Here is a 23,961-nt window from a genome sequence, read left to right on the forward strand (position 1 = left end):
GGGGTCAGTGTGTCTGACTATGGTGTCACCAATGACTAGTGTGTCTGGCATTGTGTTTGGACTTAAGGGCTGTGACTGTTTGACACTCTGACTGTGAGGTCTATGTGTTGCAGGTGTTGTGTTCTGAGGTGGTGGTTGTTTTGGTGTCTGCTTTGGTGGCCTCTGCTGTTTTGGTAGATTTTTGATCAGAGCCGCGGTATGTCTTTGTGTGTTTATGTGTATGATTTGAGGTTGTGATGGTACTATGTAAGACTGGGTCTATAGTGTGTGTGGTAACCTTCTCCTCCTGACTGGTCTTGCCAGTCCTATGTTGAGAGAGCTCAGCCTCCAGTTTGGCCGTATAGTTGCATCTCTCACATGTATTTGTGTTTTGTGGGAGAAGGAGAGGGTTGTCTGTGTACATGAGGCAATTGTAACATTGCCTCAATATTCCCAGGTTCACCAGCTGAGCAGGAGAGGACACTAGCAACTGATCCCTCGACATGCTAGAAGGACTAGACAAAAAAACTTTAAAAGAGATTGTGTGTGTATAGGTGTACTATCATAAGGTCAAACAAAATGTACATTTCTGGTCATAGTACCATACATAATGTCCAAATTCATAAAGTCTGTCATTGGTAAGCTGGAGGGACATTTTTCAAAAAGGACAAGTCGATATCAATATCAAAATTAGGCGGCATCTGAAATGAGCTTGGTATCTATACACTTCCTTTCCAATCCAGGAATCATTTCAACAGTACTAGAAATGTACACAGACAGTACATACACGTACATAAAATCAAAAGTAGCAGTGCTGAGCCACCGGTTGTACAATATTTTATTTATTTATTTATGTATTTATTTATTTATTGACATTTGCTAAACAGGTTTGTCAAACTGTGCTTGTGGCCCGTTTTCAGTGGAGACCCGAGGAGAAAAGCTCCAGTAGTGCATTTTTAAACAAGTACAATGTTAAACAATATTGATATAATAACAGTTATAGCAAAAAGATTGACATATGTTGGGTTACATGCATAAAGTTAAAGTTGCATTAAAAAGAAGCTAAGTAACAATTTCACATTGATATAGTTCAATAGGTCAACAATAAAAAAATTGTGTTTGTATAAAATTATCCAAATGCATAGTAGACACATTAGAGAGAGCGGTGTAATGAGGTACTAAGTATGGTCCTTTAGAGGATACATAAAGGGAAGGAATTCTCTTGCACTCAGTTGATCCCGCTTACATAACACAGGAAAAAATGTAGACTCTATGTATGGAATGGACAGCATTTAGGAGTAGCAGGCAAGCAGCTTAAGTGCTTTGTCAGGTGCTGTGGAATATCTGTTTAATATATCTATTTAACTGTAGCCTCCAAACAGGCTTTGCTCCTCATGAATGGAGAAGAGCAGTAGTCATGCCAATGCACAAAGGTGGTCCATCTATACATACTTCAAACTGCAGACACACTAGTGTCACTGGTCTTGTATGTAAAGCCATGGATAGAAGTGTCATGGAAATTGTTATTAGTGATACAGTAAACCTCTGGACACTGGGCACAACCCTGTTTGGTTTTGTCAAAGGAAGGTCTTGACCACTCAAGCTGGTGTGCTTTGAGAATGTCTCCAATGTAATGGATGAGCGAAAACTGGCATTTCACATAATTCCCCACTTGGGCATTGTTTACAATTTCAAGAGGCTAGGTACAAACCCGTATGTCAGCCAGTGAATAGACACCTGACTCACAGACAGTACCACGGAAGTTAGATTTGGGTAGTCCACCTCTACAAAGATGTCAGTCACAAGTTGAGTCCCTCAGGGGTCAGTGCTTGGACACTCCTTTTTGGCATTTACTTCTATGAAGTCTAAACCAATGTCAGTGGTCTCTGCATTTAAATAAGCAGATGACTGGAAAGTAGCAGCTGTCAGTGATTCTCACACTGACACAAATGATCTCCATGAAGGGATGACGCAGACAAATAACTTGTCTCAGAGCCATGGACTAAAACTAAACAGAAAGAAATGCACAGTATTACCCTTCAGCAAGTCATCTGAACCCATGATAGCATTCATATTGACAAAAGAGCCCTTACAGTTGATCCAGTAGCCGGGTAATTGGGGACACACACATAGTAAAATAGCCTTTGACCATCATTTTTCTACAGAATTGAGAAAAATCATTCTATGTTGTGGAACTTATAAATTAAGGTATGGCATGTAAGTCCAAGGAAGACATTGTTCCACTGTGTATGACATTCATCACACCTATCATTGAGTACAATGACCCCTTCGTACCTAACCAGGCATATCCACTATTTGCAACATACAAACATGTTCAGCACTAAAAGAGTACAATGCTTCAGTAAAATATGGTAGGCAGCCTTCCTGAAGGCTCTGTCCTTGTACTCTGTCTCACACAGGCTGTTGACGGGCAAGAAAATGCCTGACATACAGGCCATTTTCTGAAACCCACTATGTTGGCTCTCCTGCATATCTGCAAAACCAACAGCAGCATAATCACCCATTCTAAAGACTTAAAGCTTGGCTGTTACATTGATAGGACCTGCTGGAGAGACAGATATGTATTGCCAGTCATTGCCCCTTCCCTGGAACAGGCTACCCATCCATGTGGAATGGCAATATGTGTTGGGTTGGTATAGGAGGTACCATTGTGCAATAGCTCATCTGGGTATTGCCAATGATATTCTTTACATAACCATAGAAGGCATTATGGTTGTGTTTATTATCTGCTGCAATTGTGTTTTCATAGTTAGTTTTAGAGGATTTGATGAGGGATGTCAACCTTTTGTTGAGGCTGATAAGGAAGTTTTTACTGTCTTGGGACTTTGCCTTACTCAGCATGAGTTTCCTGCTTCTGTTGTAGAGTTTGTTTATGACAGGGGACCACCAGATTTGTTTTTTTTTTTTTTTTTTTGGAGTAGAGGATCCTGGTTGAATTGGGTATGGCAAGATCCATGCATTTGTGTATGTGTTCATGCAGTGCATTGGAGTATGATTTGGCAGTCATGCAAATATTCTCCATTTGCATGTGTGCTGTGAAGTTAGCCACCTCAATTTTTAGAAGCCCAAAGTTAGCTTTGGATAAGTTTTTCATGGTGATTACCTTTGTGTGGGGGGTGGGAGGTATGTGGATTTGCAAATTGATTAGTTTCTGGTGGAATCTAACCAGGGAAGAGTTGACTATTGTAGAGCAACAGTCGCCCATGTTAGTAATGACCAGGTGAAGGATGTTGCTACCTCTAGTGAGGGTAAGAAAGAGATGGTCCAGAACATTGGAATTAATGAATTACAGAGGGCATTGGGCAAGTCTATTGCTACATGAGTATGTTTCTCAGTTCATGGAGGACTAGTTGAAGTCGCCCAGTATGAGAGTGTTAGGTTGGACCATAATATTCTCCAGGGTCCGTAGGAACATGGAGTGTGACTATTGGGACATGTTTGGGGACCTATAGCAGGCTACGAGCTGAATCGCTGTCTTACCCAATGTTAGCTGCACCGGAAGTATCTCAGATGTGTAATGTAGGGCTAGCAGTCTGAAGGTGTATGCATCCTTTATGAATAGTAAAACACCTCCAGCTTTGGACCTTTGGTCCAAGTTCAGGGGCTGAAAGGTGTGGAATGAGTTATAGCCTGGTAGTGCAGGGGTGCTTTCTGCTGCCTTGAACAAGGTCTCTGTTACTGCACAAATGTCGATGTTATTCATTTTAAGGAGTGCGTCGAGCGGGTGCATTTTGAGAGTTAGACTTCTAGCATTGAGCATCATGACTCTGAGATTGCATTTGTTTGTAGCTGTTGTGGTGGTAATGTGATTGTTGGTACACCACCTAAATAAGGCAATATTGGGGTGGCAAGAGCCTTGGCAAGTATCTGGAAGACTAGGGATGACAGATGCAGGCCATCTCTGACAAAGTCTTCATCCAGTTAACCCATAAATTTGACAGTGTACTGTCAACTACCAATTACATTTCCTAGATCTTTTTAAACCAAATGGCAAATAGACAGAGCTCCAGATTTATTTCAGGGCTTTCACGCTACCTTTTTGGTGACTGTCAGGGACTATATCAGGCATCTGAGTCTCATGCCTTCTACTACCCTGACATCCCGTTTTTCAATAGTTAGATAGCAATAGCTTTGCATCAGTAACTTTGGACAAACTGGTATATTAATACAGGTGTTATTTACAAGTCACAGCACAATGCAATATCCTTTTTGGAAGAAGTGTACTTTCCTGGAAATCAATTTTGTAGTAATTACCTCTATGTTATTAATCTGCAACATATTCATTTTATTGTTGTACTTACCTGTATTAGCCTTTATTACGAGATGACAGAGGTTTCTGCATCATTGTTGCAATTGTCTACCTGCACATTTTTGTGAGAGATGCTTAGAAACACACTGCATACCTTACATGAGTTATATTTTGTCATTACAGGTGTGCATGCAGTCACTCGACACACAGAAAGGAAAGATATACATTTAGCTGTTTAGAAAAATATCATAGTTGGAGAAATAAAATTATTTAGCTATCTATGACATTGTTACCACCATAGCTGTATCTCAGTGGTATGTGTTTGCATTCCTTAGAACAGATCAGGTGCAGTTATATGCCCATATCACACAGCTCTACTTTTTTTGGAACAGTTATATGCCCATATCACACAGCTCTACTTTTTTGTGGCGGTTATATGCCCATATCACACAGCTCTACTTTTTTTGGGGACAGTTATATGCCCATATCACACAGCTCTACTTTTTTTGGGGCGGTTATATGCCCATATCACACAGCTCTACTTTTTTTGTTGTTGAGACCCACCAAATAAACAAGCTGACAGACTCAGGGTCATCAATTCCCTCTGTGAGTTCAAAACATTCTTAGTTTGGTGATACTGATATTGCCTTCACAGCATGCAGTCTCTTTCATCCTCAATCAACTCTCTGTTGTGTTGTCTTTATTTAAATAATTGCACATAGCCATATTCTTAGACTTTTTGGAACCATTTCACTTCCATCTGTTCACATACTAATCTCTCTCAATTTTTAGCAGAACTTTTGTTCTGCACAACCCCATATTTGTGTATTACAAATGCATGTAGTAGACCGTATGGCTCCACCAGCATCACAAGTATTTACATATCTTTGAGGTTGATCTCCATTGGGTGTGATTCCCAAGAAAGAGATCTCCAGTGCTGCTCAAGACCACATAACACCTTTTCCAGGTGGCAATTGTTCTAACACCTGTGCTATTGTTTGTACCTTCACAGCATGCTACCTTGTTTATTCAAATATGACTTTCTATTCTATTGTCTTCCTGTTAATAATGAACTCAGCATACTGAAGTAGTGAGTGTGCCAACATTTTTCATGATATAGTCATTCTGTAGGTTTGAAAGGCCTCATTGTTATCTACAGGCTAACCTGTGTGTATTGCAACTGCATGTTGCAGACATGGTGTCTGCTGGCAGGTACTACCTGGAAGTCACTTTAGCAAATTTTCATTCTCACTTTTATAGATTAATTGGTAGGTACTAGGCTATTGGCCCTAGGGTCTATACAAGTCTAGCCCAAAAGGTACCCTGGCTTTCACCACCCAAAAAAAATATTTTCTTGTGCCCCTGTCGAGCATAGCTGCAGAGGTGATCCCGGGGTGAATTGACTATTTTCCATCCAATCATCAAGATTTTTCTTGAAGAGTTCTAATGGGGATCTTTGATATAAATAGGTTGTTTGTTCCTGAGTATGGGAAGTCTTTGGGACAGGAATGTATCCCTCCAGCATGTTCTGTTTATTGTGGTGACAAGGTTTAGGTACCTAGAGCGTGCAGCCCGGAGGAATTGGGATTTCTTTAGGTGGAGCATGTCCAACAGCTCTGTGCTATCACGCAAATAGCATGCTGTACTTGGCAGTCTGTTGACATTCTAAGCACTTTATGCACCATGTATGTGTTGCTACAGAGTTAGACACCACTTGGAATCATAGTTATGCCTAAATATAGACATTATTATATATATTATATATATATATAATATATATATATTATTATATATATGTATTGTGTACATATATGTAAAAGGTATATACATAAATATACCCCTATATATATATATATATATATATATATATATATGTGTGTAGAAATATATATATATATATATATATATATATATATATATATATATATATATATATACACACACAGCCTTTACTTAACCCCACCTCTATCAGTAATACAGTCAAGAACACGTCACTGCACAGGACACAGATGCCAAATTTGCTGTGTTGAGCCCCATGAACTTTGGATAAATCTGTAAAAGTTATGTTACTACACTGAAAGGTAGTCTTTACCATTACTCAATGAAGGCAACGGAGACGGGTCAATCTGATATGACATTCTTTACTGCATACAAAGTAGACATGTTGTATAACAATGAAAGATACACATGTAGCAAAACCATACTTCAGCTTACAGCATCAAAATTTAAGAATCAATGTCCCTCATACAAAAGTAAGAAGTCCAATTATACTCTCTTTTCTGCCTGTATCAACAGTTAAGACAATTTGACAGAATAACAAGTCTTTCTTTTGAAGCTGGTCTGCTGACTGTGTGTTTTCCATATCTCACACGTTCTGTTCCTGAAGAATAACTGCTTGGCCTTGCTCTTATCTTGCATGTCCTGTTGACGAAACTCAGCTGCATACAAGAGTTCATCTTGACCTGCTTGTAGATAGAGAATTTCAGTAACTGTGTTGTTTATACTTCATAACAATGAATGCCAAGCCATATGCTTTTGGCAAGAGTTTAAGCTAAGCGCACTCTGCACTAGAATAAAAGCAGAATATTTATTTTACAGTTTCAGAAAAATATACTGAAATTCATTGTTAACTTGTTCATTACTAAAGACAGGATATTTCAACTTTCACAATTCACTCTTTTCAAATTAAACGGTGTAAAATGACTGCTCATTTTTTACTTCGGTTGCACACATTGAACCCTTTTCCAATTCATTTATATTAACCATGCTGATTTGATGGACTCTGTAAGTTTTTCGCAAATGACAACTTAGATAACAATTCCAGATAGTTAATATGACTATAATGCCTAACAGTACTAGTACAGGATGTACTATCCAATTTAACATTTTTTTCCATGATTTTGACCAACCAGTAAAGATATTCCACCAATTGTGAGCAGTGTCTTTTTTGGTATTTTCGGTCAAGCTAAGTAATTTATCTTTTTCAGTGATGCTTAATGCCTCACAATACAGAATACTTTCATTTCTTTTTCCTAAGTACTCTCTGAGAATTGCAGTATTATTCATTATGTTTTTTAAATTATCCAAAGATACAGATATATTGGGAGACTGTATTAAGTAATAATTCCAATTTATGGAAGTATTTACCTCTATAGTTTTAGCTGAGCTGGTGGTGCTGCGGTAGCATTGTCGACTCACACCAAGACGTTGTCCGTTCGATTATTAACTAAAGCATCTTGTGCGTGGAGACACGCGGGAAGGGGTGCACCTTCATTGAAGGTTGTGCGTCAGGGCCGGCAAATCGGCACATAAGAATCTTCTGTCAATGATTAGCCGACCAGAGTTCCTCTGTGGCGACCCCTAACTGGGAAAAGCCGAAAGACACAACAACATTTACCTCTATGGTTTTAGTAATCGCATAGCTCTGATTATTCCATTTAAGGAAATCAACATGTGATAAACATCCTACAAAAGGTAATTTTAAATTATGTCCAACATCTTGATCTGTAACCAGACAAACATGCTGAGGAGCCACTTCTATAAACATTTGAAAAGAAGATGGCACAATTGTCTACTTACATAATTTAACAGAATGCTGCAATAGTAGATAGGAGAATGCTGTCCACAAATTAATCCATTCTGAGTCTGTGTACAATACTCAGTTTTATGTGTTTTTCCTCTCATATCTATATGATTACCTTTAAATTGTGGCAAACAATACTCCTGTCCTTCTGGAACTAGAAATGTCATAGGCAATACCGTAAATTGACACATAACAGTGGTATCAGTAACATTATAAAGTGAAAACTGTCCTGTGCAGTATTGCGGAGAACAGTGTGTTACTTGAGTATATAATTTAATCCAATCTGTATCAGGTACCCATTTATGAAACAACTGTTGCCAAACATTTTCATTCTTTAACATTAGTTCAATTTGTACATTATTTTTTTTGAATTTCTACATACAAAGATAGCAAAATGCATTTTGTCCAATTTACAAAAACGGTCATGTTACCATCAGATTTTAACTGATGTAACTGCATAGCATCATAATTGTGTAAAATTTGGTGCTGCTAATTTATATTATGCAGGTGTGCCTTCCTTATCTCTGGACTCCAAGAAGCTTGTAAATGTGCAATCTAAGAGATATCTTCCCCCACTGTTTTTAAAGGATTAGCTAGAATGTTAAAATCAGCTGCATTAATAACTATAATGCGTGTGCCTAGGCCCCTTAGCAGAGTATTATACCAAGCTCTTTTTTATTGGCATTTGCCTGTGTCTGTGAATTTAATGTTAAAATGTACTTTAACCTTTTGATACCATCTGTCTACCGTTTTACAGGTAGAAGTGATTTTAACCAAATGGTCTGTATGAACAGAGTAGGTTTATTTGTTAATATTTGTTGAACATATGCCTAATGTATGCTGCCTGTAATGACTGTGGTATTAGTACATATACTTGTACCCACCTTTAGCCGGGGGTAATGTACCTGCAAAGTCAATTTTGATGGCATACCAAGGTCCATCCGCTGCAGTTACCTTTAGTAATTGTAGCTTTTTCAGTTGAGTATTAACTTGCAAGCATATTACGCATTCAGCATGCACTAAATCACAGATTTTCATTAACTGTGGATGCCAGTACTTGTTCTTTACAATGGGCCATAACTTTTGTGTGCCCAAATGTCCCATTACCTGATGATTAAACTTCACTGACTGTCGTGCCTGTTGGTATGGAATATAAGGAAGACTAGAACCATCTTCCAAACTTTTTGCATAATATTGCCCTGGACTGTGTCCTACAACAGTCCATTTCTCTAATTCTTCCTTCAACTTCCTTCCTTCCAAACTTAGTCTGGATCTGCAGCAAATCATGTTGCAAATTCTGAGCTGAAAATGTCTGTATGTCATGTACTGTAGTAATGTTATCTGGTACACCAGAAAGGTGTTCTGTAGGATACAACTGCATTCCTTCCCTGGCTGACTTTTTTACCATTTGTTCTGCATACTTATTTAAATGAAAAATTTAATTTGTAGCTTTCTGATGAGCTTTTACCTGTAAAATACTGTACTAACCCACAAGGGACTGACTACGAAGTAAATTCAAAATAGTCTGTAACACAGAAGCGTGCTTGAGTGATTTGCCATATTAGCAACAAATCCTCTCCTTGCCCATGTAGATGTGTAGCCGCAGAGAATTAAGTATGTAAGCACTGTCTGAATAAATATAGACAGGCAGAAAATGTTGTAACACATAACGAACTGCTTGTAGGTCAGCTCGCTGTACAGTCAGTGTCAGTGATGTTTAATTCTTGGACTGTACTTTGTTGGTTGTAGTTGTTGTGGTATCATGACCACTTATGAGTCTATGCCATGACTGAATAAAAAGAAGTGTTGACCTATCAGTGTAAACATTGTGTGTATTGGCCTACACAGGTGGGTATTGTATTTACCATCCAGTCACCTGGGTAACTATTGTGTATTGGCATTGCTGCTCAATGCTTGCCATGTATGTGTTGTTTAGTCCATAACATGGACGCTGTCTGGGATGTACACACATCCCTCATGCATGTACAGTGACTTGTTGAAATGTACCTGTGGTGTCTGGCCCATGTTGTGGACACAGATTGTTATAATCAGATGTGCCTGTCCTGGCCTCATGTGCTGGGAACAGGTAATGGACAGCGTGTTGACCGTTCATCTACATTGATAGCATGATACAGGTATTCCCTGGTGTCAGTGGTATCTGTACATACAGGGCATGTGTATAAGGCATGGTATGTCCTTTGGGGGTCACATTGGATGGCACCACAGGTGTTTCAGGCATCCAGTGGCAGCATATTGAAGGCACACTGTGTGCATGTACATGCGTATTGTACTGATGGACAGGGTGCCATGCCCTCTGTCATCCACTGGAATTACACAATGGTTATTATCTGTGGGCAATATGCAGTGTACTACCAGCATAGCAATTGTTGCTTAGGCAAGTGTGTTTGTGTCTGAGACATGGGTTGGGACTGGTCTCTGTGTAATATAAGAGTTGCTAACTTTGTTCGCCAGGCCTTGATGTCACATGTAGGGGTATGGATTGATACCCCAGCCTCTCGGCTATTTCACATCTGTTATCCTTGTAAGGTGGACCATGTGACATATACGAGGGCGACCATATAAGAAATTTGTAAAACACGCTCCACAATGAGTCCAGTTGTTTACACACTCACAGACACCTCCACACAGGATACGAATGACAAACACAGGCACACACATACATGCTATGTCTGGGATTAAAACTCCTACCCAACCAGTTTATTACACTACAGCATTATGCATTTATAGGATGCACCATTCAGCTTACTGGAGTACTCATTCACAAAAGGTATATTTAACAGTTAATGCCACCAGCAGCCTAGCCAAAGTATGTCATGTGAGTGTGACTTGCCTAAAAAGTATTGCTGCCTACACAGATGTAGAAACACACATACAAAAATCCACACTTGCCATGTGTGGGACTATATAACCCATACCAAAGTACTATATCAACCTGCAGCTTTAAGCTGTTATAGGATGCACCACAGATATTACTGGGCTACACGTTTCTAAAGGTGTATTTCATAGTGAATGACATGTGCAGCCTTGCCAAAGTAGGGCATTTGAATTGTAGTGAGTGTGACTAGCCTAAAAAACATTACCCCCTACACACACACACACACACACACACACACACACACACACACACACACACACACACACACACACACACACACACACACACAAAATTGCCATGTATGGGATTAGAAGTCCTACCTAAGTAGTTTATTATACTATAGCATACGCTGTCTTAGGATGCACGACAGAGATTACTGGGCTACTCCATTCCAAATGGTGTAATTCAAAGTGGATGACATCTGCAGGCTTATCATAATCAAGCTATGGGGATGGCAGTGTGTGTGAATCACCATAACCCATTCATCAAGGTGTTGACACAACACATGCCGGCACATGCAGGGTTATATTGCGCAGGTACATGTATACAGCTGCTAGATGACTACTGCCTTGTACAGTCATGTTGCACAGCTAGCACTTGCACCACATAGTCTGTAATGATGATGGATACAAGTGGCTACTTTTTACAGTGAGTGACATTTACATATCATGTGGTTGTATCCATTTGGCTGTGTGCTGGGTGGGACAGGCCTCATGATGGATAACTCTTTGTTACACTCTTCCACACATCTATGTATATCTACTTTTGGCATATTATAGTGTGCTGTCTGTATTCCTATCCAATGTGTGTGCAAAGCATGACTGGAACAGACAGAGGAGTGTATGCAGTAACATATGCAACTGTCAGATTTGTATGGGCCATTGCTGTTTGCTGACATGGGCTTCTTTTGTTTGTGTGTGAGCATGCCCAGTATGCCCTTCTGTATTGAATGTGTGGATCCATTCCAGATGGTTTTTACGGCAGTGCAGACCTTTATGTTGTACAAGTACAGGTAGCAAACTGTTTCTGCAGGATATCTGTAGATGATCTGCCAATATGGGGTCAAACTGTGCAAGGGATAGTGTGTACTGTAGGTGATTGTGTCTGTGGTACTTCTGCTGCATGGTACTGGTGCTAGCAGAGATTGTCAGATATGTGTAGTGTTATACACTGTGATGTTTTATATCCTCAAGTACTGTCAGGTGGACATTCTTGCTCACAGTGATGGCCTGGGGAACAATGGTGAATGCAGCTGTGTGTGGTATTGTGGGCAAATGCCTACATATTCATGGAAAGTTATGACATTCTGGAGGGGGAGCTGCAGACACTTGCTTCTGGGTCTGTGTAACCAGTTCAACCACTTGGTACAGTGCTGACAGATAATCCCATACTTGTACATGCATCAACATGACACTGTGGGCTTATCTTGCTGTGGCAATACCTCACAGCTGTACAGATTCACACAAGTTACCCAGAGGCAGGAGTCATAAGTCAGGACATTACCCCTATTGTGGTGTATGGGCAGGTTTGTAGCCACCAATTTAGATGTTTGGAGCCAGGGTTAATATGGGCAAACAGCTGTGTGTGGGACCTTGCACATTCCATGCTGCCCATGCTCCCACACCCCCTCTATTATTCTGTCCTCTTCAATACATTATGCATACATTCTGTGATACTTTCTCTACGGTTATCACCTCATCACAGCTGTATTTTGGTGTTGGTCCACAGTTCATGCAGTGGACATGTTACTGTGGTTTGTCCACATGGCCTTGCATATGGCTTATGTGGAGTGTGTTATGTTGTTCTTTGGATGGCCATGACATAACATGCATTGGCAGTACGTGTGAGGCTCAGGCCTTTGACAGGGTCCTGTAGGACATTTTGTGGTGATGCAGGCCAGCTGTAGCAAGCCGTTGCATTCTGTCAGTCCTACAGCCCCAGACCACCATACAGTATATTCCCCTGGGATGACCGAGTAGGTGTGCTAGGTGTTCATGCCAATACTTTCTATCTGTATTGATCAGGTGGTGTGGATGCTGGCAGGGTGATACCTACATCTAGGGACACACCTGCGTGGGACACCTGCACTGCATGCTGCATTCTTTTGCTATTACCATACACAGGTGGGGGTCATATGCCCATTCCCAACAGCAGGTATCCGCCCAGAGAGGTACCTGTGGTTGGTGTTTGGGTGAGCTGGGTGCATGTGTGTTATGGGCACTACTTGCATCTGACTCACAGATATGCATAGGGCATTCCAGTTATGGTGGCATGTGCAGGTGCATCAGCTGTTGCACACTACATCAGTCCTATCACCTTTGTGATCTACAAGTGTTTGGCCAGAAGACACAGCTATTCCCTACTACAGGGCAAGATAATGTGATGCATACTTGTATGTACAATTTCAAGGGTGTGTCCATTTCACAGTTACACATTATATACTGTATGTCTGGGGTACATTTCCCTGTGTACTGCTTGTATATCTAGGCCAACAGCCATGTCATGTCCATTATTGAGGTGGTGACACATATTACCACCATACATTTACAATGGCTTTCTCATAGCATGTGTTATACTGGTGGGGATTGTCTGGTGCACTGTAGTTGTGAGGACTTGGTGCTGTCATCGGCAGTAGTGGGCAATGGCCACCAGGTAAAACCTCAACATGCATACATAGTGACCACTCTCACACAAATGAAACACACACCAACCTAACACACACATACCTGCATATTGTGCAAATGCTGCAATGTAAACTGCTACCTTGGCCACCTCTGGGCATCTGTGCCCAACTGGTATACCTACACATACATGCTAGTGCATTTCTACATAGGATTGGGTCACACCTGACTGTTACTACATTTCTACATAGGAGTGGGGGCACACCTGATAGTTACTAATACATGTGTACATCGGATTTGGGGTGCACACCAAACCATTTCTACTTTTCAGCATAAGATTGTGGTGAGGGCACTTGACTATTACTACATGTCTACATAGGTATTGGGGGCACACCTAACTGTTTCTACATTGCTACACAGGATTGGGGGGCACACCTGACTGTTACTACATATGTACATAGGATTGGGGGGGCACACCTGACTGTTTCTACATTGCTACACAGGAGTGGGGGGGACATCTGACTTTTACTACATTTCTACATATGATTGGGGGTGCACACCTGTTACTACATGTCTACATAAGTATGGGGGGACACACCTAACTGTTTCTACATTGTTACACAGGATTGGGGGCACACCAAACTGTTACTACATGTCTACATGGTTTATAGATGGGGCACACCTGACTGTTACTAGATCTCTACCATACTCTTTCTATATTGCTACAAGCGAGTGTGTCACACCTGACAGTTACTACATTTCTACATAGGACTGGGGGCACACCTGACTGTTACTACATGTCTACATAGGATTGGGTGAGGCACAGCTGTTTCTACATTGCTACATGGGAGTGGAGGGGTTCAGACCTGACTGTTACTACATTTCTACATAGGATTGGGGGGTACACATTACTACATGTCTGCATAGGATTGGGGGGGCACACATGACTGTTACTACATGTCTACTTAGGATATGGGTGGGGCACACCTGACTTTCTACATCTACACAGGATTGGGGGGGGCACACCTGACACTTGTACACATTCGCTATGACTCTACTGGTATGTCCGGTACTGTATTTCATTGTGTTTTCTAACCTATCATGCTGACTAGAGGCATATGAGTGTACTACAGATCTTAGGTTTGATTGACTTACATATTAGTTTCTAACTTCCTACCCTTCAGAACTAATATCCAACTACCTGACGTGATGTAGTCTGTCTGTGTAGGCCTGGGGGGGAGGTTACTCACAGGCATCATTCAGAGGCCTTAGCACAGCCTTTGTTTGTGTTTGTTTAAACCTGTCCTGCTGGCTGAGACTCTTATTGGGTATGTGAACCTCCCTGACTGGCATGTGTGTGTCATATGGTCACACATGTGGGCCAGCACATTTCCTGCAGTGGGGTTTTGTCACCATGTGTAGTACGGGCTACTATGGTGACACCAGTATTTGTTACAGATCTCATGCTGCCACTATAAGTGTCTAATATCTGCTGGCATCCCATTCAGCCACCCGATTCCCTTCATGCTCACATCAATATCATAGATACAGGTAACAACACATACTACTCCATTTGGCAATTGGTAAGGTGAGTGACTTACCTTGGGGGTGTGCCAGTATTGAGGATGGTGCTGGAGGGCTGCCTCTGTCGGATGCACATAGTACACTCCATAAATGTGGTTGGGCACAGGTAGTGTCATGTTTGGCATCCCTTTTATTGTATCTGTGCATCATAGAAAAGTGTGATTCCCTGGGTCCCTCCTGTGTCAGTGTATGTGCTATGCATTGCCTCTTTGCCAAATACCAGGGCATATCGAGCACACCTCGTTCTTCCTACTGGGGCAGGCTCATGTTGTTCCTCCTCCAAGTCACTCTGTGGCTGTGCAGACCTTGGCAACGTTGGGGGGCTGTGTGACCCTGCCCCGTGCTGTTCCTGCTGAAGCTGTTTCCACAGGATCATATTGTGTAGCATGGCACATAAGATGACTATTTGAGTACATGTAGCTGGTGATTACTACAAGGCTCCACCGATGTATACACACACCAGAACCATGACTTGAGCAATGCAAGCACACGCTCTATTATAATTATGGTCAGTGTGTGTGCCTCATTATGGAGTTCTTGTACGGGTGTGTGTGCATTTATGATGGGTGTCATCAGCCACTGGTCCAGTCATAACCAGCATCCCCTACTAGGTGACTGTAAGAGATGTCCCCTTTGGAAAATCTCTGGTACAGCTGCATCAGATGCAAGATGTGGGAATCGTGATAGCTTCCAGTGCAGCCAGCACACACATTTATTATTATGCCCTGGGTATTGCACACAACCTGGCAATTGATGGAGGGGATGCCCTTGTGGTTGATGTAGACCCTACCTCACTCACTGGGTGGTGCTTTGCTGCATATGTACTTGCAGTCTATAGCACCCACTACCTCAGGGTATTCTGCTATTTGGTGGAAGAGATGCATAGGTTCATAGGTTCATAGATTAGTACTAAGCTAGCTGCCCTTGTGAGCCATTTTAAGCTTAGCCAATTATCCCTTGTGAGACTCAAACCCTGCACCTTGTGTTTGTAAGGCAAACACCTTAACCATTAGGCCACCCTCCCAACCCTGGACAACACTTCATGGGTGTTGGCGAAATGTACATGCTCACCAGCATGTGCTGACATGGCATCAAGGAACTAGTGGAGTACCCTGGATGCTGATGCCTGTCAGATGCACATGATATCCCCAGTTGGCCTTTGGAAGGTTGTTGTAGCTAGCATTCTTAGGCTTACACATACCTTGGTATCCACTGGGATGGGTTCCCCTCTGTTAGTTGTGTGTGTGAGGCATGGCCGGCACAGCTCAACAATTCGCTGTATGAGGTGCCTGCACACCCGATAACGCTCCACTATCTACAGCTCATGTAGCCACTGGTAGGTTAACCTGGGTTTGTACACTGTTATCCATCTCCTGACTGTGGGTTGGTTGGCAGCATTGTCATTCTCACCACCCTCAGCTTCTTCCACTTGTTGTTGCATGATAGCTATTGCAGCCCCTATAATTTTCTTGTTTTTGTTTGTTAAAATTCCCCCACTTATATACAGCAATGGTGTAGAGTATGTGGGAAAACCATAGGAAAAAGTGTTTGGATAGTTTAAAGTAGTGTTCTGGGCTGTGCTGCTGCCTGGGTAATTGGCTGATTCTGATACATTTCACCTGCCAGCTATGCTATTTCATTCCTGATTACCTTCTGACTGCTGTTTTCCCTTACCATTGCCTTCCTGTTTAAGCCTGGGGGTGCACCACGTAAACAGAGTGCTCAAATATGCACAGAGCTGCTATTTGCTGGTTTACTTTTTTTCCCCCTTTTAAAAACCAGTGTGTGTTGTGCACACCCGCTTAGGAAATGTAAAGAGTGCTTGCAACCTGAGACACACCACCTTGCTTAGCTCTGCTAAGCTACGGGCAAACGCGAGCCACAGGGCTCCAATCTGCTTACAGTATGCCTGATACACCCCTCCATGATGTCAGCTAACTTCTAGGTTAGGACCAAGCTATTTCTGCTATTACACTTTTGGGTGCTGAAATACATGCAGGGGAAATATGGGATTCAGTATCATTCCCCTCATTTGCATAGGACTGCCTGCTGATGCATAGTTACAGGTCCCTCAATGAGCCTCCCCCCTTAGTATCCACTATTCACTGGCCATGTTGTCTTCTGCCTGCCATTTAGTATAATGGCAAAATAGAGATTTTGGTTAGAATGCTTATTTTAGTTTTTTATCTTAATTTTCACCCAATCACATTTGTGCGCCGCTGTCCTATGCTTAAACAGGCAAGATCGGCTAAAAAAAAATTAAGTTAATTTTTTTTTTGTAACTATTTTCCATGCCAATGGCCATATATCTGGCCATTGACATGCTATCTACATAATATACACCCTTTATTTGAGGCTATCATGGCTCCGTTTGGTATTTTTCAGAAATTTACTCGGTTAGTGGTTGAGTACATTTATGCAGATTACACTATTGTTGCACATCTGGCTTACAACTTCCTGGATCGCAAAATCACCTCATTTGCATGGATTTCACATGAAAATGGGGTGATGTGCATACAGGCGGTGAGTCGATGCAGGACTAGTGCAGGTGCACTCATGCACGTGACTACAGCCTATTCCTGGATCGCACGACAGACATATTGCCTGCTGGAGCTCATACACTAGTCCTGCACACCTTGCAGGGCTTGCTGAATCTGGGGGACTGTTATAATAAGTAGTAGTGACAATACCCAGATGAGGAAGTCAGAGTATGCCAGGTAGAGGGTATGGAAGCAGATAACTCACATATTATAAGTAAATAATGTACTTTTGTATAGATGTGTTCCTTTACTCCATGAAAGGGTTGGTTTATGGAGTTACAGATGTGTTTCTTTACTCATTGAAAGGGTTTGTTTATGGAATTTTTAGCTTTAGTGGAATGTTTGGGACACATATATAGGCTATTTCAAGTCTGTTGCTTGGTAACAGATATGGATAGTAGGTACTGGTGGTGGTGGTGATGGGGGAGCCATTTGTTATGATATGCCTACGGGTGACTGTTTTTTTCTGGACAGTACCTATGATGGTGTTACAGCCATACTGCACCAGCAGTGTTTGTGCACATGCTCATATCATACACAACATGTTTACCGGTGTGGAAATCTACACACTGCAGCACAATAGTCTTTTGGCTGGTATGTATGAAGGGTGCACGTAAACAATACACTGCGCCTTGCACTTGTTAATCGGGCACCCTGTGTAATTCACATCACTCTCCTCTGCTTTTGGTCCATGCAGCTTCGATGTTGCATGCTTATAATGTTACATTTTTTGTATCATTCATAACTATTCCTCCACCATCATGACTAATACTTCATGTAGTCCTCTAGAAAGGACATCTGGAATAATCAGAGCTCACAAAGGACCATTGTTCAAAGGTTCATAGGTGTTTACTACGGTAACGACCACAAGTGCCTTTTTAAGCTTAGCCATGCATCCCAAATCTCTGACACGTTCTGTTAACCTTGATAAGTGTAAGCATGGGACTGGGAGATGAACCATTTACAGGTTACCTGTGTCCATTACAGACATAAGTGCCAAACCATGGATGAATTTGTGATTTCCTATCCAATTGTCTCACACTCTGTAAATCGTGTAAACAGCTTTTGACTTTTACTGTGTGAATTTGTTAAAATGTATCTGCACGATATTTTTACACTATGGGCAACAGTGCTCACGCTTTGTATTATTTGATATGTACTGTTATTTTTATTCGACTGCTATCCTTACTGTAATGTGTTTCATGGAGCTTTTCTCCCCGGGCCTCAGCTGAAAATGGGTTCTCTGGGGACAATCTACTTCACCGGTAAACTAACTGGAAATAAAGAAAGAAATAAATTGTACAAGTTGCTCATGAATTCGGTTAGGGAGGAACTCTGCTTCACATAGATGGGGAGCCTGATCCATAGCTGGAGTAGTCTCTGGGATAAATACCTATCTCTGCAGCAGGTCCTATTTATATCACAGGCAAGCTTTAAGTGTTTAGAACATGTAATTCTGGTACTGGGTATTTTGTGGATATGCAGGAGATACATCAGAGTGGGGTCTGACAATGCCCTGTAGGCCACGCATAGATCTCACCTATAAAAGCCTGTATGAGACATAATACAGGGCAAGGGCCTTGTCTTCCAGAAAGTCCAGAGTGATGACTTGTGTATTTGAGCTATTCATCATAAATGAGCTCTGCGTGTAAATCCATGAGGACTGAAGATACTAAATAATGCCATAGATTGGATTTTTTGACTAGTTCCTTCGGACAACCATTTCTATTCATAAGGGCAGTATTGAAAACCTGCCCTTATTTTGGGGGAGTGTTTCCACCTTAAGTCTAAGGCTTATGTAGATTTGTGAAACTACTAGGTTGAGAGGTATCACCATAATTGGGCCTTTAGAGAATAAATAAAACCAATAGGAGCAACCACAGCAACAAGCTATAAGGGACATATCTGTGTGCCTTGTAATTCTGTACTGTGCTGCCTAAAATGTCTGTGACATTCTAGTTCTGTTATCTTCCATATGCCATTGCAACAGTAAGCCTAATCATTCTAAAATGAATAATATGTACATAGGAATTAACTGGCCTGTTTTACATCTACGGAAAAATAGGCAAAAACTATGCAACTGAGCAGTCACTTCAGGAATGATTCGCCGACCAAAAAAATTGACATAAGCAGTATGACCACGGTGCTAATCTGGACATGTATGGAAAAAGAACCTCAATGAGCAGTTAGATCTGTAAGTGAACATCATTCCAGACTGGATTATAAAAGGAAACCAGTGTATTTATTACGTTTAGCAGAAAACACATACAGCTAGGGTAGTCTGTAATTTATCTAGTTACTTCTGTATGTATGTGTTTATGCATGTATTTGGCATTTGTTGACTGTGAAAGTATGACTGGGTGGAAGCCCATATACAGGGGATGCCCAGGGAGAAAAGGTTCAGAGTAAATTTAATCGTTTTCACATACAAGGAAGTAAATAGAATAATGGCTAGTACATAAATTGTACATATACTAGATGAAACCTAGTAGCATATTAATTACAGAGATTAGACCATATACATGAGACTACAGATCTTAACCAAAATACGATTCAGATCAGTATAATTCTGCTTGATAGTCACTTAATTATTTGTGTATTCCACTGTACTTAGTACACATATCTTATAGTGCAGAGTTGAGAGGAGGGGATTTTTAGGAGAAGGAAAGTAAGAGGTAGAAATGTTATGTGTTTATTAAAAAAGTGAGGAGCATGGATAGGGAAGAAGCAAAAAGGAGAAACAAAAGTTAGGGTCTATAATGATAACAGCACTGTGAGGTATAGGTAAAAAAGGCAAGAAATGTTAAATTTTGTAAAATAGTGCAGCAAGACAGTATCAGAGAATTGTGGCACATATGTTGTTATATTTAAAAAGTAAGGATCTATTTGATTAACCTGCATTTTTCCATAGCTGCTGAAAATAATGAAGAAGATACAAAGCAGTGCATGCATGCTAAATGGAAGTCTAAACAGTGATAAAAGAGTAAGCCTTATAAGCATTACTTCTCTACATTTCAAAGAGAAGTTCCCCTGTCAGTATGGGCTGTAAATAAAAGCAGCACACACAGGAAACTGTTAGGCTTTCTGGAAGTGAGATTTACCCATCCCCCAGGGTACTGAAACCTGAGCTGAAAGAGTCAGAGCAGCCTGAATGTAAATATTAGGATCACATGACCTGACACCTAAACCAAAACAAAGACAGTAGCAGAAAATCTTGACACTCTCCCTTTAAGGGCAATAAGTTCTATATTGGAGACTTTGGGAGGTTGAAGTGGATTCCTTATAACGCTCAAAGTATTCCTGAACATAACAGCTATACCCCCGCCCTTTTTATTTATCCGATCAGTCCTGAGAATATTGTACCCAGGTGAAAGAATCTCTTCATCCTTTGTGGAAGGTTTTAGCCATGTTTCAGATAGACACAGGATGTCGGGAGTATAAGTGGCTAACAAGGCATATAGGTTATGAACCTTGTTGTTAATACTTCTGATATTAAGATGAAGTATGAGTAGGGAATCTGAAGAACTTCGGGCTATTTTAGGGGGTTGGTCTAAGACTGTGGGTGGACCTGGATTGGGGTGAATGTCGCCATCTATGATGAGGGATTTTTTCAGGTGATCTATGAATCTTAGTAGTTTGTTTAGGGTTTCAAGATTAGCATTAATATTCGTTATCTTTGGATAATGGAGGATGAGAGGCACTATTTTGGGGGATAATGTTTTGTCAGGATAGGGGAGAAATGAGGTAAGATTAGAGGAAAGATTTGGATGGGTGCTAATGTGTACCTTGGGGAAAGGGATGCCTAGCAGAGTTTGGTTTTCATAAGTTGTTAAGAAATGAGCAATAAGAAGGAGTATAAATGTAAGAGGGGTAATAGTATTTGAAATTTTGCCCATGGTGTATGAAGGAGAAGAGGCTAGAGGGGGGAGGGATTGTAAATTTAACGTAGTATTGAAGGAAGGCCCAGAAAGAGGGAAGAGTATTAAAAATTTTGGGGGGCGGACCTGGTTGCTAGGGGGAAGGTGGGAGGGGCTGGCTAGCCCTATAAATGTAGAGGTAGTGGGGGCGGGTGGGATATGGGGGCAGGGTGGGGAGCGGAGCGAAGCCCGAGCAAAGCGAAGGCGAAGCGGAGCAGGGAATACACCGCCAGGAGTTCACAGGGTCTTAAAGCCAGATTGTAGTGAGTTTCTAGTCTTGTTCCTTTAGTATTTGCTGTAGCCAGTGAGACTGGTATAATTTTCTGGAAATACAGCTTGTGCTCTATTGTTTGGTCTTTGAAATAGTCTGTAAAGCTGATATAATTTTATGGGAATACCTTTTAAACTATCAGTTCTTGTGAAGGTACTGTCGAGTTTCTGCCAGCGGGTCGCTATTCCTGGCTAGTACAGAGTTGTTAATGACAATAATCTTTACCCTGTAACACTTTTAGTGGATGACTTAGGTTTTTAAAGTAAATGGACTGTTCAGTGCGTTCGCACCGGGTTGGCGTTCAGTTAATAGCGTTGTGAGTCTTGGGAGCCACGCGTAGAATTAGGTAGAGAGAGGGGCTGCCTGTAATGGAGTAAGGGAAGGAGACAGTTATTTAGAGTCACAGCATTTACCTTACCCTTAGCATAGAGATTACTGTATAGGCACACTTAAATCAATGCACAGTACTGGTAACACAGGTTCCTTAGTATAAGGCTGTAGGTTTTACTCTGCAGGTTTTGAAATACACAGTTCAGACTCCATCAATGTATAGTAGGGAGAAGTCAGCATAGGACAGGGTATATACAGTACAGAGTTCAGTTGGCAGTAAATCTTAACAGTGTAGATATTCAAGCCAGTAGTGAGTAGATATGGCTGAGGTATACCAGGCAGACTATCATACTATCGCTGGTTTCCCGCCCAACCCTACTTTCAAGGATAGCATACGTTTAGATAGTGTTGTGCTAGTTTGCAACTCCCAAATTCGAATTATACATTGTCGATAAGGCATAGGAGGTTAAATCCACAATATAAGACTCAGAGACAAGCACAAAAACAAGTCGCTAAGAGGCGACAGCAAAAAGACACCAAACTAGCTCAAGCAACGCGTGCAATCACTTTCAGTACTACTGTAAGGGTCAAAGCACCCACATTCACGCTATCTGCGACGTGAAAAGTTGCCAGGTATTACAGAAGAAACAACGACTACTCAAATAAAACAGTAGTATTCAATTCAGAAATAGACAGCTGTTGCAGTTTACGACTAATCAAATAAGACAGTAGTATTCAATTCAGAATAAACAGATTTAGCAGTTTATATCATACCTTGAGGCATGGGGATGCAACCGGGCAAGAGGACAAGACAGTACCTGTTAAGGCTGTTTGAAACTGGCGGCGAAAAGATGGGGTATATGATAACTCACTGACGTCAGGAGAAGCCTGCCAGGAGTTCACAGGGTCTTAAAGCCAGATTGTAGTGAGTTTCTAGTCTTGTTCCTTTAGTATTTGCTGTAGCCAGTGAGACTGGTATAATTTTCTGGAAATACAGCTTGTGCTCTGTTGTTTAGTCTTTGAAATAGTCTGTAAAGCTGATATAATTTTATGGGAATACCTTTTAAACTATCAGTTCTTGTGAAGGTACTGTCGAGTTTCTGCCAGCGGGTCGCTATTCCTGGCTAGTACAGAGTTGTTAATGACAATAATCTTTACCCTGTAACACTTTTAGTGGATGACTTAGGTTTTTAAAGTAAATGGACTGTTCAGTGCGTTCGCACCGGGTTGGCGTTCAGTTAATAGCATTGTGAGTCTTGGGAGCCACGCGTAGAATTAGGTGGAGAGAGGGGCTGCCCTGTAACACTTTTAGTGGATGACTTAGGTTTTTAAAGTAAATGGACTGTTCAGTGCATTTGCACTGGGTTGGCGTTCAGTTAATAGCGTTGTGAGTCTTGGGAGCCATGCGTAGAATTAGGTAGAGAGAGGGGCTGCCCTGTAACACTTTTAGTGGATGACTTAGGTTTTTAAAGTAAATGGACTGTTCAGTGCGTTCGCACCGGGTTGGCGTACATTATATCTAAGGATTACAATAGAGTAAAGTTAGGATAGAAAGTTGAGTGCAAGGTTTGTAAATGTAGGGTACCTTTACTACCCAGAATGGGAAAAAAAAAAAAAAGAAACTTAAAAACTAAATGCATATTTACAACATTTACAGTGTTGGAAGCCATCCATTAGTTGTTGTCCTAGAAGCATGTTTTATGTGTTAGTAATACAACAATTTGTGTTTAGTAACGTAGAGGTTTTTATTTTTATATCTGCCACCTGTTTGTCCTTTAGTTTTATGTATTCTGTATGCTTGTCAAAATTGTTTCTAGGAGAGAATTCCAGTATGTTTGAAAGTAAAATCTTTTTGTTAGACTTTTAGTAGTTAGTTTGTGGGAGGTGATATATTTAACTGCAATGTCTTTAAAGTTTTTCCATGAGATATTTTTATAGAATTTAAGTAGCGCGCATACTGTAACTAAAAT

This window comes from Protopterus annectens, chromosome 2.part0, assembly GCF_019279795.1.
Source record: "Protopterus annectens isolate FY-2018-M chromosome 2.part0, PAN1.0, whole genome shotgun sequence".
NCBI classification, from domain to species: Eukaryota; Metazoa; Chordata; order Ceratodontiformes; family Protopteridae; genus Protopterus; species Protopterus annectens.